At 46.2% G+C, this 16,624-nt stretch overlaps 1 protein-coding gene and 1 long non-coding RNA gene across 5 annotated transcripts in view; both read left to right on the top strand.

Annotated features, from left to right (window-relative positions):
- CMKLR2 (chemerin chemokine-like receptor 2) overlaps positions 1–16,624 on the top strand; it is a 26,856-nt gene continuing 10,232 nt past the window's right edge. The window contains exons 1-2 of one of the 4 annotated variants that reach the window (XM_043505632.1): positions 1–119; positions 2,522–2,606. The gene's annotated coding sequence lies outside the window, so the exon portion shown is untranslated. Of the gene's footprint in view, positions 120–2,226; positions 2,607–12,864; positions 13,076–14,016; positions 14,161–16,624 lie in introns of those variants that run through there. The other 3 variants (XM_038422258.2, XM_043505633.1, XM_038422257.2) reach the window with 3 other exon arrangements.
- Positions 14,907–16,624, top strand: part of LOC122458187 — a 23,601-nt gene continuing 21,883 nt past the window's right edge. Inside the window, exons 1-2 of the long non-coding RNA XR_006278093.1 lie at positions 14,907–14,919; positions 15,955–15,960. This is a non-coding gene — a long non-coding RNA (uncharacterized LOC122458187). The remainder of the gene's footprint in view (positions 14,920–15,954; positions 15,961–16,624) is intronic.

Below are 16,624 nucleotides of genomic sequence, written 5' to 3'. Positions count from 1 at the left end.
AGGCTGGATCCTTAACTGTATTGTGCACCCGCTCAATACAGTGGTTGGAAAAATGACTGTAAACCACCTTTACTCCTCCTTTGATCTTGGAAGTAGATGGGGGCCAAATCACACTCCAGGTACATATTAAAGCCATGGTGGATCGATTTAAAATCGTGATTTAAACTAGCAAGGAGGAAACCTTGAACTAATATAATCAAATTTAATTGTGTTTTGCATTTATACTTTGTAGTTATTTTCCTAAAGAAAGGTTAATTCTCGTTGGTTGGTTGGTTGGTTGGTTGGTTGGTAACCATTAATACATGTTGACTGGCAATTAAATATAGCCTTTATACTAAATTTGGTGCTTCTTTTTGCTAAGCAGGAAGATATAGTGTATCTATATACATTTATTTAAGCTATTATAGAGCTTAATGTAGATTTATTCAGATTCTTAATTTTTACCTTTTTTATTATGTTAGGAAATGGTGGACAATATATTTCATATTTACTAGATGGTGATTAATGTACTTGCAATTTGTATCAAGCTCTATTTTAATGAAAATTCAAATTAAATTACAATGCATAAAAACAGCATTTAATTTTTTATTAAACAAAACTACTTTAACTATGCTGAATACATAAGAGAAAAAGTTTATGAAATCATGTTTTGCATTTAAAACTAACTGATATATTAAACAAAGGAAGTAGTATCTGTAGTTAGTGAATTGAACTGATTGTTTCTGGTCACCTTGTCAAGATTTTAGAACTAGTAGATCTCATCCATTCACATATAGTTTTTATTCAAAGATTGGAAGAGGAAAACAAGCTTTCTAGTATTTTCAACTCCCAGGCAGTTTTTTAATTCTGAATGAACTAGTCACTGAACTGAACTAGTTGAATAAATTGAAATGAAGAAAATATACTCTCTGCACCTACAGAAGATGTGTCAGCTGTCAAAAACTGGTTTAGCACTTGAGTAAACTCTGATTCCAGGTGCTTAGCCAGCAACTTCCACCAGTTCAGTGGTTTAATTTTGAAACTTGGCTGAAAACAAGTACCACTTAATATTTTTAAATTTTAATTTAAATGATGTTAATAGATGATTAGTTTAGGCCTTAGCATAGGTTATCTATTCCAAAATTAATTTTAACTAGATTTATTTTTTAAAAACTCTAATTTAAATATATTTGTTAAAATCCAATTTTATCTACCTTGACTAGGGCAGTCGCAGGGCTGCTCTAACTTATGCTGACTGAAACAGTATTGCACTCTGACATACCCCAGAATGCTTCCTACCATGAGAACACTGGCTTTACACCAGCCAAGGTTTCCCTTATACTGGGAGAATCTTCAGTTGTCTGAGTAAGGCAGCTTTAATTCTCCATTTGCACTGCTGAAGCAGCACAGAGGGAATTGGAGCAGGAACAAGAATCTGGCCCTTGAACTATATGCCTTACAATAACCAAATTTGGCATTGTATCCCACAGACATGCTATGTGCGACTCCAAGCAGAAGACTGAAGAGATCTGCTACACAACTAGACCTATGTTTTCCCATTCAAACACTTCCAGAATAAAAGAACGCCTATTAAAGGAGGCATATCTACAAGGCACATCTATCGTTGACTTCACAGAGAAAGGAGGAAATGTTTCAATGACACAGAGGGTGCAACTAAAGGAGCCAAATCCTGAAGTCCTTATTTCTTATTCGTTTCTTTCTCAAGTAGAATTCCCATTACCCCATGGGAGTTTTGCCTGAGTAAAGAGTGATTAAGAAATAAATAAGGGCTTCAAGATGTGTCCTAGTATTAATGCTAATATTAACAGGAAGCGTCTACTGGTGAGTTGTGTTTGGATGTTTTTGTGTAACAATAGGAGACCTGGTTCTCAGCTGGTGTCAAGTGGGATTGCACACTGACTTTTAATTATGCCACCTAGCTCTTATAAAACACAGCACTTTTCATCAATAGATCTTAAAGTGCTTTACAAAGAAGCTCAGTATAATTTTGCCTATTTTACAGATGGGGAAACTAAGCCACAGGGAGGTGAAGTGATTTGCCCAAAGCCACCCAGCAGGCCAGTGACAGAGCCAGGAAAAGAACCCAGCTCACCTGAGTCCCCTCCTGGTGGTCTATCTACTAGAACATGCTGTCTACCAGTTGAGGTTTACCTATTTTCAGTAAATAATTAGAATGTATGATTTAACCTCATTGTAGTGCTTTTCTGCTCATTTAATATTACTTTCTATGAACCGAAATGCACACCAAAGACATACTGTGCAATCCGTCCATTGCATATCAGAAAACAGCGTGTGTTACTTAACATTCCTTTATGAATGCTACACATGCAACTATTTCCATTCAACAGCAACTCCCTCTACTTCCCTGCAGACAGTGACCTAAAGTGATTCATTCATATGGCTAGAATTTATTTTTGGTGGGATGCTGGGTTTATAAAGACAGCCAATATTTCTAAACAAGTCCAGAAGTCTGGAAATGTTTTCCAGTTTCCTCTTGCTAAACACTGTTATTCCGTTATAGGGAAGTCACTCTGCACTTCAGTCTTCCTTCAGCTGTGGACGTTACATCCATCACAGAGCTATTTTCTTCCAACAGAAGCAAATTGGTATGTGGATTTTTCTGTTTGTTTATTTTAACTGTCTTGAGCTAATGGAGTTTTCCCAATATGATTCCTGAAGATAAACAAGCAACATGGGTTAACACCCGCTGACTAAAAAAGGTTACTCTGAAGAAAGGGCTTGATTCTCATTTACACTAAGGTTATCTTTGCACTACTCTGGCAGCATCAAGGAATCTGAAAGTGGGAGCGAGTTACATTTTTAATAGCTTTCTACTAAAGTTCATTTACACCTCTTTAAGTCCCATTTATGCTGCCAGAGTGGTACAATGTAACCTTAAGGTAAACAAGAATCAGGATCAGTCTCGCTCTTTGTGTGCTTCGTGTTTTGACTTTAATGAGTTAGAATTGTTTAGGGATTGCACAAATTTGCCACATCTCTAAACCAATTTCAACCTCACTGGAAATAAGCATATGGGGTCTGACCCAAAGCCCCCTGAAGTGAACAGAATCTTTCCACTGACAGTATGAGCCTGATCCAAAGCCTTATTGAAGAGATAATTCTAGAAAAGAAATCAAGAATCCTCATGAGGTCAGGTAATCAATTAATAAGATCATTCCATACATCAGAATTGGGAAGTAATTAATGAGCAAAGTCTTGTCCTGCTCTGGTGAAGTGACCAAGAAAATGTGTGTTTCAGGGTAGCAGACAGTGAAAGACAAAGTAGACTTGTGCCTGTTAGTGTCATTATACAGTAGTACAGGGTAGGATTTACTTCTATATTTGCAATAACCACAGAATTGTCATGCATAGCTTTTCTAAGTGAAATCTAATAAAAACAAAAATTTCACAAAATCAATTATATTTAACTTAAATTCCTTCCAGAATCCTATTAACTGAATCTCTGAACTAACCATAAGCTTTCGTGAGCTACAGCTCACTTCATCGGATGCATTTGGTGGAAAATACAGAGGGGAGATTTATATACACACACAGAGAACATGAAACAATGGGTTTCATCATGTTCTCTCTGTGTGTATATAAATCTCCCCTCTGTATTTTCCACCAAATGCATCCGATGAAGTGAGCTGTAGCTCACGAAAGCTTACGCTCAAATAAATTTCTTAGTCTCTAAGGTGCCACAAGTATTCCTTTTCTTTTTGCAAATACAGACTAACACGGCTGCTACTCTGAAACCTGAACTAACCATGTAAACAAAGGAAACAGGAAGTTTTATAAACTCTGTAGAGGAGAATTTATTTTTTAAATGAAAAAAGTTATATTGTTGAATAACTTTTGAAAATTATTACAATAGTTTACATCTTTTAGGGGAGAGGAGAAAGATCATCAGGCTAAAGGAAGAAAATGGACACACCAAATTTAGAAAACTGTAGAATATTGTCTAAACTCTATAGGTCAAATCCTGCAGGCTGGATTCAGCCCTTAGGTTTCAATGAGATCGCTCATGCTTACATACCTTGCTAAATAAAGGCTTGAGAATTCACAGAAATGTAGGACTAGAATGCGCCTTGAGAGGTCATCTGGTATTCTAGTCCATCTCCTCTGTACTGAGGTAGGATTAAGTATACCTGGACCATTGTAAATATTTAATCATTTGCTCAGGATTTAAACTACTTTGATTAGCTAACTTCATTATTGTTTCACCTGCCTTAAATAGGAAGTGCAAGCCTCTGATAACCTGCTCTAAATCTATCCAGTGTCACTTCTACACAACTGTAAATCTCCATCAACCTAATTCCACCTCCTCCACATAAGCCATGGAAGGGCTGATAGGGAACAGCTCCTATCAAAGTTACTGTGAGAGAGAGAGAGTTAATGTAAGAGAGAACTGGGAGAGAGGGAGCTGCCTGCAGGAGATTTGAAGCCTGGAACACGCTTACTAAATGAGCCAACCGGAGACACCTGGTGCAGGGAAGAAACCCCTAGGACTGTGGTCCCCAAACTGTGGGGCATGCCCCCCTACAGGGTGCTGAGAAACATTCCCTAGCCCCACCCCCAGCTTTGGGACCCTTACCCCTGTCCGCCCTGGCTCCAGAGTGGGGCAGTGGATGGGGCAAAGGGGGGCACAACCCTCAAAGTTCGGAGACCACTGCTCTAGGAGCTCGTTCATTACAAAAGAGTTGAAGGAATTCTGCAAGGAAAGGGACTGACTGGGATAATGTCCAAGGGAGTCCACTTGAGCAGGGCAGCTAGTGCCGGATACAGATTAGGACAGATTTCTGGGGACTCTGTAAATTACTGGAGAATTTTTTTTGTTGGGTTATTTTTTTTGAAACTTTGTGAATAAAGAAAACCAGACTCCCAAGAAGGCCTGTGATTGAAAGGAGAAAGACTGTGTGGGGTTTGTTTAAGGAGCCCTGAAGAAGAAGAAAACAGAGGTGGGGCATTGCAGAGGCTCCTCTGGCCACGAGGGGGCACTCAGGTGGTGGCCACCCCAATACACCTGGCACCTGAGCAGGGATTCTTAGAGTGAGCTGTAGCTCACGAAAGCTTATGCTCTAATAAATTTGTTAGTCTCTAAGGTGCCACAAATACTCCTTTCCTTCTCCAAGAGAGTCCATGGAGGAAGTCCTGTGATTAATGATACAGCAGCAACAGGCAGAGAAGGAGCAAAATCATCTGCTCTAGGAGGCTTTACTAGCTACCCAGCAGCATACAAGCCAAACTGCTTGTGCTAGGTTAGCTGGGTGCTCCTACAAGGGTGTTCCCTGCTGAGGCTCTCCCAGGACCCATCCTAACCAAGCTAACTCTACTCACCTGGGAGCCTTCCTGACATCTGAGCGGGTGGCAGCCACCATGGCCTGGGAGAGGAGCCTCCCTGCTCACCCTTTAGCTACATGGGAGGCTAGGGTTGCCAACTTTCTAATTGCACAAAACTGAACACCCTAGCCCCTCCCATCCCCCCGTGGCCATGCCCCTGCCCTGCAGCCCTGTCCCCGGCTCACTACATTTCCCTCTCCCTCGGTGGCTTGCTCAATGCTTTCCCCCACCCTCACTCACTTTCACTGGGTTGGGGCAGGGGGTTGAGGTGCATGAGGGGATGAGGGCTCTAACTGAGGTTGCGAGCTCTGGGGTGGGGCCAGAAATGAGGGGTTGAGGGTGTGAGGGAGCTGTGGCTTGAGACAGGGGTTGGGGTGCAGGGAGATGAGGACTCTGTCTGGGGGCATGGGCCCTGGGGTGGGGCTGGGGATGTGGGGCTTGGGGTGCAGGAGAGGACTCCAAGCTGGTGGGTGGGGTGTGGGCTTACCTCTGGCCAGGACTGTCCCTACAGGGATGCGGGGCCCGGGACATAGGGGCCAAGTTTCTAATCTGCCGGGGGCTGCTTCCCGCTCTGGCTCCGCCGAGACCCCAGCCCCATTCCCACGCCCAGTTCCGCCCCCTCCCCCGAGCATGCTGCGCCCTCACTCCTCTGCCCTCTCCCCCAGCGCCTCCTGACATCACAAAACACCTGATCTGCAGTTGGCGCTGAGAGGGAGGGGTAGGCGCTGATCAGTGGGGCCTGCCGACAGGCAGAAGGCACTGGGGGGGAGGGGGAGGTTCTGGTGCGGGAGCTCCTCCTTGCCCCCGCCTGCTGCTCACCTCCTCATTCACCTCCTCACCTCGCTCATCCGCCCACCTCACCTCCCCGTCACCTGATCACCCTAGGGGAGGCCTAAGATGCTTGCAGGGCCCTGCGTACGGATGAAGCCCAATCTTACTCTACCCTGAAGGTGGCCATATTGGATTAGCTTGGACTCATTCCTGAAATCTATGATAGGAAGTTTCATGAGGAACCATTTCTAAAAAGGGGCTGTCATCCAACGGCTCCACAACTGGCTGACCCCATGGGTGACCTGATGGATTGCATTGTTTTGGAACAATGCCCTTGGTATTGGGGCCCCCCTCAAGGGACAGAGCCTCTACCTTCCTAGAGATCTCCAGTCAGAGGTGCTTTGAGACCTCAGGATCCAAGCGGGCCTTTGTTGACCATTCAAGAGGGGCCGATCATATGTTATTGCTGTAGGCAGTTGGGACATAGGCAGCGAAAATGTCCCATGAGGGAGTGTGACTATCTAGGGTGTCACTTTGTCAGGTAGGGTAAGACCTCAAACCTGCCAGCAAGAAATGCCATAAGACCCTTCCTGGTTCCCATCCAGATAGAACCACACTGGGTCCTGGGAGCAGTACTGTCCTAGAAGTTCCACACTCAGGAAAATCCTATCCTGTAGGAGTAGGAAACTCCTGGACTGTGAAACGTGGTATTGGTTCTTGAGAAGGAATGCTGGGCAGTGAAGCCCGGCACTGCTATCTGTGTTGGACTTCCTTTTTCCTTGTCACTGACCAGGTGGTGCTCTGATGGCTCCAGATGATGAGAGATTCAAATGCCTGGGTTACTCATTGGTACCCTGCCCTTTTATTTTCCTGGACAGCATTGTCCCGGCAAAAACCATCAGACTTCAGACCTTCTGTCCAGGACAGACAAAGATGGTGAGCCATGTGGTGAGTGCTCTGACAGGCCACTAAGAGTGGTGAGGGGTATGTGAGAGCAAAGGGAGTGAGGGAGCCTGCCTGACTTGAAGAACTAGAGCAGCCTTGCTAAATGAGCCAACTAGAGACACCTGGTGCAGGAAAGGAGCCTCCGGCAGCTGGTTCCTTACAAGACCTGAAGCAGTTGGGGAGGGAGGGAGACTGTGGATTCTTGGGGACTCCGTGAGTGATTAGGAAAATGCCTTTTTTGTTTGCATTTGTTTTTTTGAGCTTTGTAAATAAAGAAAACCAGACACCCCCCCCCAAGGGCTGTGATTGAAGGAGAAAAACAAATCCCACATAGTCTCAGGAGCCCTGAAGAATCAGGTGCAAGGCACTGCAAAGGCACCCTGGGGATGCTTTTGTGGTGGCCACCCTATTACACAGTGCTTAAAGTGGGGGAAGGGGAGTGCTTGCAATGGGCCAAGACCTTGCTGAGGGGTGGACTTTAAGCATTGTTTTACTAAAGCTTCTGCTCTGAGGTTGAGAGATTCCCTGTCCGTCACCCCCTACACACCTTTTTCGGACCACTTTAAGCACCGGTTACTGTAGTTTTGAGGCTTCTATAGCCAGCATGGAGTGGCCTCTATTGTCATTCTTTGACCTGGAAGGTAGGGTTCCTTCCTTCCTCCTTTTCAAGCTTGGCACTGCAGCTGAGAGGATTTGGTCCTGAGAGGCTGAATTCTGTAACTAGATCCATATATGTGGGCAACTGAAGTCAGTCAGGTTCTTGCCATACATTTCCTCCCAGTTCTAGGTGGGGGCTTTTAATCACTAATGATGATCTTCGTGACTAAGATGCTGACTAGTATAGATTCTCCTTTTTACTCTGCACTGTTGCTTCTGATCTGACAAGCTAATGAATAATTTCTGGGATGCTATTAACTACTATTTTAGGAAACTCATATTTCAGCTAGCTAGCTTGATTCAGAGAGGTGAAGTTATAATTGTCCTTGCTAATAATAAAATCTTTATCTTTATGCATTCCCTTCTGCCTATGCCAACAAATTTTCCACCTGGATTTCTAGATCTATTATTACTCTTGTTTTCACCTAAAGAATGGGGATATTCTATACCTCCAGACAATGCTGACCTACTGTTTACAGAGCGGTATTCTGTGTACTGCTCTTGGTAGAAGCCCATTTATTCATTACACAATATGGAATCTATGCCAACAGCTTAGCCATGTGTTTCTCGTTCTAATGAACAGATACCTGGCTGACTTTCACTCACTGGCTCCAAGAGCATGTTGTTTTAAATCCAGTCACTCAGAAGCTAATAAATTCACAACAGTGCAGGGCTACATTATGGCTGCCCCTGTGCTCCGTACTAAAAGGAGAAGAGGGTGGAAGGCAAGGCCTTCGCCTTCAGCATCCTGCAACACAGCAATATGAAAGAACCACAACTGGCGCAGTGTTTACTGACTACATAACAGGCCTAACTCCATATGTACACGACTGCTACGGTTGCCACCTCTGAGGTACAAAAATCAGGACTTGCGGGATGATTCTGAGTCCATAAAACTGGACAGCTGGCAGTGCATATTGAACATCCTTGCAGATATTCCAGGACAGCTACCTCAAAAAAGGGGCAGTCGTTGGAAAACCTGGACAGCTGACAACCCTATGCTCTGACACAGCTCTGGTGGCTTCTGCAACAGAAGACAGTGAGGGTCACTAGGGGGCTCAAACTACTTTAAAGAGCTATTATTCCATTCCTGTAATTATATACCCTCAGCACTGTCCCCAGCATGCCCCTTTTGCTGGGGCACATGCTGGGTGGCATGAAGCATAAGATCCCACATCAACCCTAGGACGCTGCTGTACTGGGAGAATTCTCCCCTGTCTAGTTACAGCTCCAATACAGCCTCTTACACCACCAGACTGGCATATGGAGGCTTTACTTTACTGCACTAAGATCCCTCAAACAAAATGACCAATTCTAACTCAGATGTAACTTTTCTCCAGTGATGGGGCTCACAGGGATGCCTACGACACCAGTTGTTGCAGCTCAGGCTTGCAAAGTTAGGTAAATCCAGGTAAATCCAGTCTCAGGCACTGCAGCTCTCTGCCATCCCCATCAGCAGCAATGGTCCAAAAGGGTTGCAATGCCCTCATAGCTCATTCCCCACAGAGTTGCCAGCTTTCCTTCTTTGTCAGCCTTTGGCTTCTCGCTGAACCTGCTTCCCCCTCCCTCTCTTCTGCAGAACTCATCTGCCAAACCAGTCAGCTCCTAGTCAAACACGTTATTCCCAACCACCACCTCCCCTCAGTTTTTAGTCTCTCTGACTGTTTCTCCTGCACTGGTAGATGTGGCTAGATCCTTGCCCTTCTGGTGCAAGACTCTCAGGCTTCACCCCCAGGCTTCTGCAGAGGTAGAAGAGAGGCACACAGAAAATGTTCCTCATCTCTTTTTCTAGCTTGGATCCTGCTCATCTGCTCGTGGTTCCTTGGCCAGAGGAGCATTTTGCCTTTCAATAGAACAGAAGGATAACATCATTAATTCTTATATTTTTGCATGACTGAAGCCATTGAGTGCTCCTGTAGTAGCAGGCAGAATGTTCGTGGATTCATTATTGCAGGCCCTTTAATACTGAGGTCTTTGCTCAGGTTTTACATATAAATGCCCCTTGACAGTAGTGAGGTTTTGCCTGCATAAGGATGGAGTCCAAATGGTGGAAGGAGCTGGGACGGGGTGTGTCCCAGAGACTATAGTAGTTGTTCCTCTTTATTTATTTATTTTTTTGCTTGGACTCTGATTCTGTTCCCTTGGGCAGGTTAACTCTGGCAAGTGAAGTTCATCTGAAAAACATCTGGACAGCACACGCAGAGAGAGGGGGGAGTAGTGGTGTGTGAGTTGTAGCACTGGGTTATTGCCCACTTCTCAATTACTTCTCTGTTTCGTATGTACTTTCTGATGAGAGGAAAAGAACTTTCACTGTTTAATTTACAGGATCTGTGGCCTGCTACTAGGACCACAGGAAGATTAAGGGGGACAGAGAGGAAGTAGATAGTTGGAGACTCCCTTTGACATTTTGCCCTGTCCCTCTTCACTGTCTCCTCACTTTTCTCTTGTCTTTTCCTCCCCTTCGTTCAAAATATTCTTTCCTCACTGTCCTCCCAAACCCCACTCCTGTTCCTCTGCCCTGTACTTCCCAGTAAATAGACATTAAATAGTCACCAGTACTGAGGTCCACCAGCCTCCTTAACAGGGGTGTCATTTGCTATGGGACAAGGGGGACAGTTGCCGCCCCCCGACTTTTCGTAGGTCTCTGTGCTCCACCTTCCTCTCCCAACTTTTGCAAGATACAATATAATAACGTAATATTTTATATGCTGACACAGCTTTGCCTCCCCCAGAACTTTTCAGAAAAGTTGCCTCTACTTCCTGAATATACTTAAAACATTTCACCCTGAGTTCAACCAGCGTGGTCTTGTAGGAACGAGATTGGCATTTAGGGGGCACAGATTCTATCTGCATCTCTGCCACTGACCTGCTGCGTAACCTTGGGCATCACTTCTGTCTCCACTGCCATCCTTCATCAGTCTGGTCTGTTTAGACTATAAGCAGGGCAGGAACTGTTTCTCACTATGTGTATGTACAGAGCCTAGCACAATGAAGCCCTGATCTCAGCTGGTACCTCTGTGTACTCTTCTATAAACATTAATCTCCTAAAACAATTGTGATCATGGCACTGCAAGCTCTGTACGCCATCTGAAGTCTACCAAATGACAAAGCAGGGGGAGCAGTGGTGATTAGTGAACAGCAAGCAAATGCAGCTGTTTGCAATGTAATATTTTATCCACCGGTCTCTCCTTCCTTCAAAGGATCCCAGGTGAATGAACTCAGCCTCCTACAATCTCTGGGAGATGGCGAAGTATTATTAGCCTGCAGGATGCCCAGCACCCTGAACTCCCATCTTTAGAATTGCTCAGTACCCTGCAGAGTTGAGCCCTAAGTGAGAAGGAAAGTGAAATACCCAAGGAAACCTGTGGCAGAGCCAGGAACAGGGCCTAGATTTTCTGGTGCCTAGTTCTCTGCTTTAACCCCAAGTCCATCTTTTCTATTCCACAGGGCTGGTGTAACCACTAGGCAAACTAGGTGGCTGCCTAGGGTGCCAAAATTTGGGGGTGCCAGAAATGGTGCCCCAACATTTTTTTGTTTTACACTATTGCTTATACCTGTCAGTCTCCAGTGCTTGGGCCACGCCAGGGCCAGCAGCCTCTTCACCTTGGAGTCTCCCCCGCTTGCCCGGGGGCCGCTCCTCCTCTCAGGCTCCCCAGCCGCTGCCACCGTGGCCACCCAGGAGGACGCGGGCGGTGGGCACCGCCACGGAGGAGACGCGAGGGGCAGGCGGGGAGCGTAGGCTCCCTGGGCTCGGGCCGCCCGGTTCCCCCCGAGCGGCGCCTGGTTCCTGCTGCTCTCGGCCGGCAGGTGCAGGGCCCCAGCTGAGCCCGGCCCTTTGCGTGTCCTCTGCGACGGCGCCCCTGGCCCATGTCCTCCTTGGCGGCCATGGCGGCAGCAGCCAGGGAGCCTGAGAGGAGGGGTGGCCCCCGGGCAAGCAGGGGAGACTCCGAGGTGAAGAGGCTGCTGGCCCTGGCGCGGCCCAAGCGCTGGAGACTGACAGGTACCGGCCCCTGTCCCATCCCGGCACTGCCTGCTCCCCCCAGCCCAGTGAGTGTTACCTGCCCCACCAGCCTCAGTGCCCTGCCCCATACTGTCAGCCACCCTAAGCTCACTGTGACATGAGCATCTGTTGACAAAGGCCCCCCGATCTTCACAAACCACTGTCACCACAGGCCTGACAAACTCACTGCACCCCACGCGAGTCTTACAGGGCACTTACCCACAAAGAGGAACGTGGAAGGGATCTACATAAGGCTGGTAACTTGTCAAGAATGAGAATCTTTGTGAGATGTGTGCATGGGTAATATTGAAGGAATAATGTATTTACCTTAAAAGTCTGCTTAACAGACTTGGAGTAGAAATTAGTCACCCGGGATAATGGCCCTGCAAGGGGGATTTGTTATCCTGCCTAACCTGGCTGGTGTTACAATGCAAGGCTCAATTGTTTAGCGTTGCAGGTTAGTAAGGCTTTGAATGGGACACCATTAGAGGCAATGGCAAACAATTGAAATGCCTTAAAGGTAAAAAAGAAACATTACAACAGCAGGGGTGGCAGGTTTGTAAAAAATTTGGTGGTGCCCAGAACCTGCCCCCCCAAACTCCTGCCTGCCTACGGCTCTGGGAGGGAGTTTGGATGGGGGGAGGAGGTCTGGGGTGCAGACCCTGGGCTGGGGATTAGGTTGCAGGAGGGGTGTAGGGTGCAGGCTCTGGGATGGAGTTTGGGTGCTTGGTGTAGGCTCCGAGCTGGGGCAGGGGTACAGGAGGGGATGAGGGGTGCAGGCTCTGGGACACAGTTTGGGTGTAGGCTCTGGGCTGGGGCAAGGGGTGGGGGTGCAGGAGGGGGTGAGGGGTGCAGGCTCTGGGATGGAGTTTGGGTGCAGGCTCCGGGCTGGGGCAGGGGTGCAGGAGGGGATGAGGGGTGCAGGCTTTGGGAGGGAGTTTGGGTGCAGGCTCTGGGCTGGGGAAGGAGGTGAGGGTTTAGGAGGGGGTGAGGGGTGCAGGCTCTGGGAGGGAGTTTGGGGCAGGAGGGGTGTGTGGGAAGGAGGAGGGGTGCAGGTTCTGGGAGGGAGTTTGGGGATAGGAGGGGAGGGGATGAGGGCTGAGGATGAGAGTTTTGGGGTGTGGGAGGGGGATCAGGGCTGGGGAAGAGGGTTAGGGTGTGGGGGGATGAGGGCTCTGGCTGGGGCTGGGGATGAGGGGTTTGGGGCGTTGGAGAGGCTCAGGGCTAGGACGGAAGGGCAGGGTAAGGGCAACCTGCCCTGCCATTAGAGAATGGGCGGCACTAGGACCCTGCGGCAGCAATTGATGCGGGGAGCCGGCAGAGCAGAGTCAGCGTGAGTTGCTGGCTCTGGGGCCAGGGGAGGTGAGTGGGGGCAGCAAGTGGGCGCTGGGGGACGTTCAGGGGAGGTGGCAGACGGGATCGGGGGCCCCAAACATTGGTGGAGCCGGGTCCATGGGTCCTGAATATTGCTGGAGCCCGGGCACCATGAGTGTATATAACTCGCTGCCCCTGACAACAGCTGTTACCCGTACTGACAGGCTGTTTATAATGCTAAGTTTACTAGTTTTTGGAGGTTGTCGGGGGCCCAAGGTAGAAATTTCACCTAGGGCGCAAAATATCCTTGCACCAGCCATGCTCTTCAGTGGCTGGGAAAGCTCCCAGTGCCATGCTAGGTTTGGGGGCTGAGTAAATCTCTAGTCCTCCTGGAAGATGATGATTGATAAAAAAAAAAGTATGAAAGAAACCTCTGTTCTTGATGGATGTCCTGGGGCCTTGTACAATACATGGACCCTAGATATAAGGCTCGTCTGCTCCCCATAGCAAGAGGGTCTCTATAATGTGAAAGCACCCGTTCATTGAACAGGTGTAATCATGAGAAAAGAGACTGTGCTCAAAGCAATGTAATGCTTATATAAGTGATAAACAAAATCCTATTCCATTGCTTGGACACCAACCAATTGTAAAGCAAAAGGACTATATGCCTCTCACCCATCACCTAGAGAGTCACGGGAAAACATTTCCTGCACTGTCCATCACACTTGATCAGAATATTGACATCACAGCAGTTAGCTGATTTTGTACTCAGGTGCTGAAAAATTAAACAGCGGGTAGCTCCATCAGGAGGGAGTGTAGGTATAGTGGCTGTGATCCAAAGAAGGGATTGCTGGAGCTCTAGGATGAATGGAAGGCACTCCCAACCTGTTTGAAATAATCATTCATGTGCATGCCACTGTGCAGTAATCTAAGTAGGTTCATTTAGCACTCCACAGCTGGGCTTTGTCAGCTGGTGAGTGGATTAGTTGGATCTCTGGCACACCCTGCACCCTGGAGTGTGGGATTTCCTGTTGGGATGGTATGGATGTGAATTCACATGCTGTGTGTCTCTCTAACGTATGCTTACTGGCTCTGATCTGGCAAACCATCTAGAAACTGCAGCTGCTTTCCAGGTGGGTCCAGTTTCCCCATAATGGACGGTAAGAGTGGGGTGAGCAGGACTTGCTGTAATATAGCATAACCTCTTCTCAGGGTAGGGATATATTCTCAGAAGAGGGATGTTGTGGCTCTCTCCTTCCACTGCAATTGAGTGGTTAGTGGTTATGTTTAAAAAAGAGAGAAGGGTCTTGTGCTTTGGATACTGAACTGGCACTCTGGGTTTAATTCCTAGTTCTATCATAGGGCTTCTTGTGTGACCTAGTCATTGAAATCTCTATTAAAAAAAGGAGGACTTGTGACAACGTAGAGACTAACAAATTTATTTGAGCATAAGCTTTCCTGAGCTACAGCTCACTTCATCGGATGAAGTGAGCTGTAGCTCAGAAAAGCTTATGCTCAAATAAATTTGTTAGTCTCTACGTTGTCACAAGTCCTCCTTTTCTTTTTGCAGATACAGACTAACACTGTTGCTACTCTGAAACCTGAAATCTCTCTGTGCCTCAGTTCCCTTGGGGATAATGTTACTTCCCTTGTGAGGTCAAATTCACTAGTGCTTGTGAGGGCATGTAAGTACTTAGTAGATAGGGCATGTAAGTTCTTAGTTCTGGCACGTAGCATGTACTGTAGGCACAATGCTATATTTCAAATTGCAATGGCTCTTTCCCCCTAAACTCTTATTTTTAGATACTGTTGTAAAGGTTCTCATGTTTTATTCACAACTAGGCCACACTTTAACAGAGATTGTCTCATGGCCATCTCCCTTCCTGTTCATAGTCATGCTGACCACTTCTATTATTCTTGATCCCATAACATACCTGTAGCAACTACAGCAATTCCATACATAGAAAAGTAATGTTAAGAAGCTGTTTGTATATTTTTTAACATGTGGAAGCAAGGAGGAGCCAACACCATAGACTCAACCAGCTTCCACAAACCACCATCAATCATTCCATGGAGGTGGAGAATTCCTGCTTTATTATATTTTCTGGAAGTCTCAGTGCTTGGGGCCTGTGTGAAGATAAATCACTTCTGATAGTGTCAGGATTATGGCTGTGGTTATTTCTGAGTTCCCTGAGTATGGGAAAGATACATTGTTCCCTTGTGACAAGTGGTCAGATGACTTCTTGCAGTTAGGTTAGGTTTATACTAGAAGCTTTTGCTGGTATAGTAATGCCAATTTTTTGGTGGGGAGAGGGGGAATATTTGTGGTATGTTTGTGAAAGTGGTTCTCAACCTTTCCAGACTACTGTACCCCTTTCAGGGGTCTGATTTGTCTTGTGTACACCTAGTTTCACCTCACTTAAAAACTACTTGCTTACAAAATCAGACATAAAAATAGAAAAGTGTCACTGCCCACTATTACTGAAAAATTGTTGACTTTCCCATTTTTACCATATAATTATAAAATAAATCTATTGGAATATAAATATTGTACAGTACTTACATTTCAGTGTGATACTTGAGCCTGTTTTTCACTTGAGCCTTATCATTCTGGGAGGCAGTGAAACAACTGCAACAATTACGTTTTTCTCCCCATTGAGTGTATTCTTACTCTCGGGGCTGGCGTTAGGGACTGGCAAGCAGAGCAATTGCCCAGGGCCCCACAAAGCTAAGTTGTTTGGGCTTCAGCTTCAGGCCCGAGTCTAATGCCAGCCCTGATGATCCCATAAAAACAAACTCATGACTCACTTTGGGGTCACAACCCACAGTTTGAGGACTGCTGATGTAGTATATAGCGCAGTATATACTCAACAAGTCATTGTCTGTATGAAATTTTAATTTGTAATGACTTTGCTAGTTTTATGTAGACTGTTGTAAAACTAGGCAAATATCTAGATAGGTTGATGTACCCCCTGGAAGACCTCTGTGTACCCCTATCTCACTGGTTGAGAACCACTGGTCTGTGTTGCTCACAAGCCCTAGTGTAGACACAGTTATACCAGGGGAAAAAATGGTTTTGTCAGTATAGCTTATTTTGCTTGGTGAACTGTATGAGCTAAACCAGTAAAACTTTGCCAGTAAGTTCTGTCTACTCTGGGAGGATTGTCAGTTTAACTACACTGGTATAACTATACTGGCAAACTTCTTAAAGCTTAAACCTGACTTCTGATGCCTGGCAAAACAGGTTTGTGTTTTGAATATGACAGATATGAGGGGAACAGTGCATGCCTGGCCATGTTCAAAGAAAGCTGCTTTTGACATAACAGCATTTAGGAGATGAGGAAATAACATGCTATACATGAACATGGAATGCTCCTTCACTCAGAGAGATGTAATGAAGAGACTGCTACAGACATTCAGACCTGTGCTTGCTCGAATGATTATTTGCAACTTACCCATGTCTGTGAGGGACTCTATTTAGCCATTTGGTCCATTGCATAGCCCATTCTTGTTGTCCAACTACAGGCTATGGTATCACATCATTATCCGTCATCTAGCATAGGTTAGAACAGTAATCTTGATTACTATTTACATGAC

Source organism: Dermochelys coriacea, chromosome 11, assembly GCF_009764565.3.
Source record: "Dermochelys coriacea isolate rDerCor1 chromosome 11, rDerCor1.pri.v4, whole genome shotgun sequence".
Taxonomy (NCBI): domain Eukaryota; kingdom Metazoa; phylum Chordata; order Testudines; family Dermochelyidae; genus Dermochelys; species Dermochelys coriacea.
This window is presented reverse-complemented; position numbering and strand designations above follow the sequence as displayed.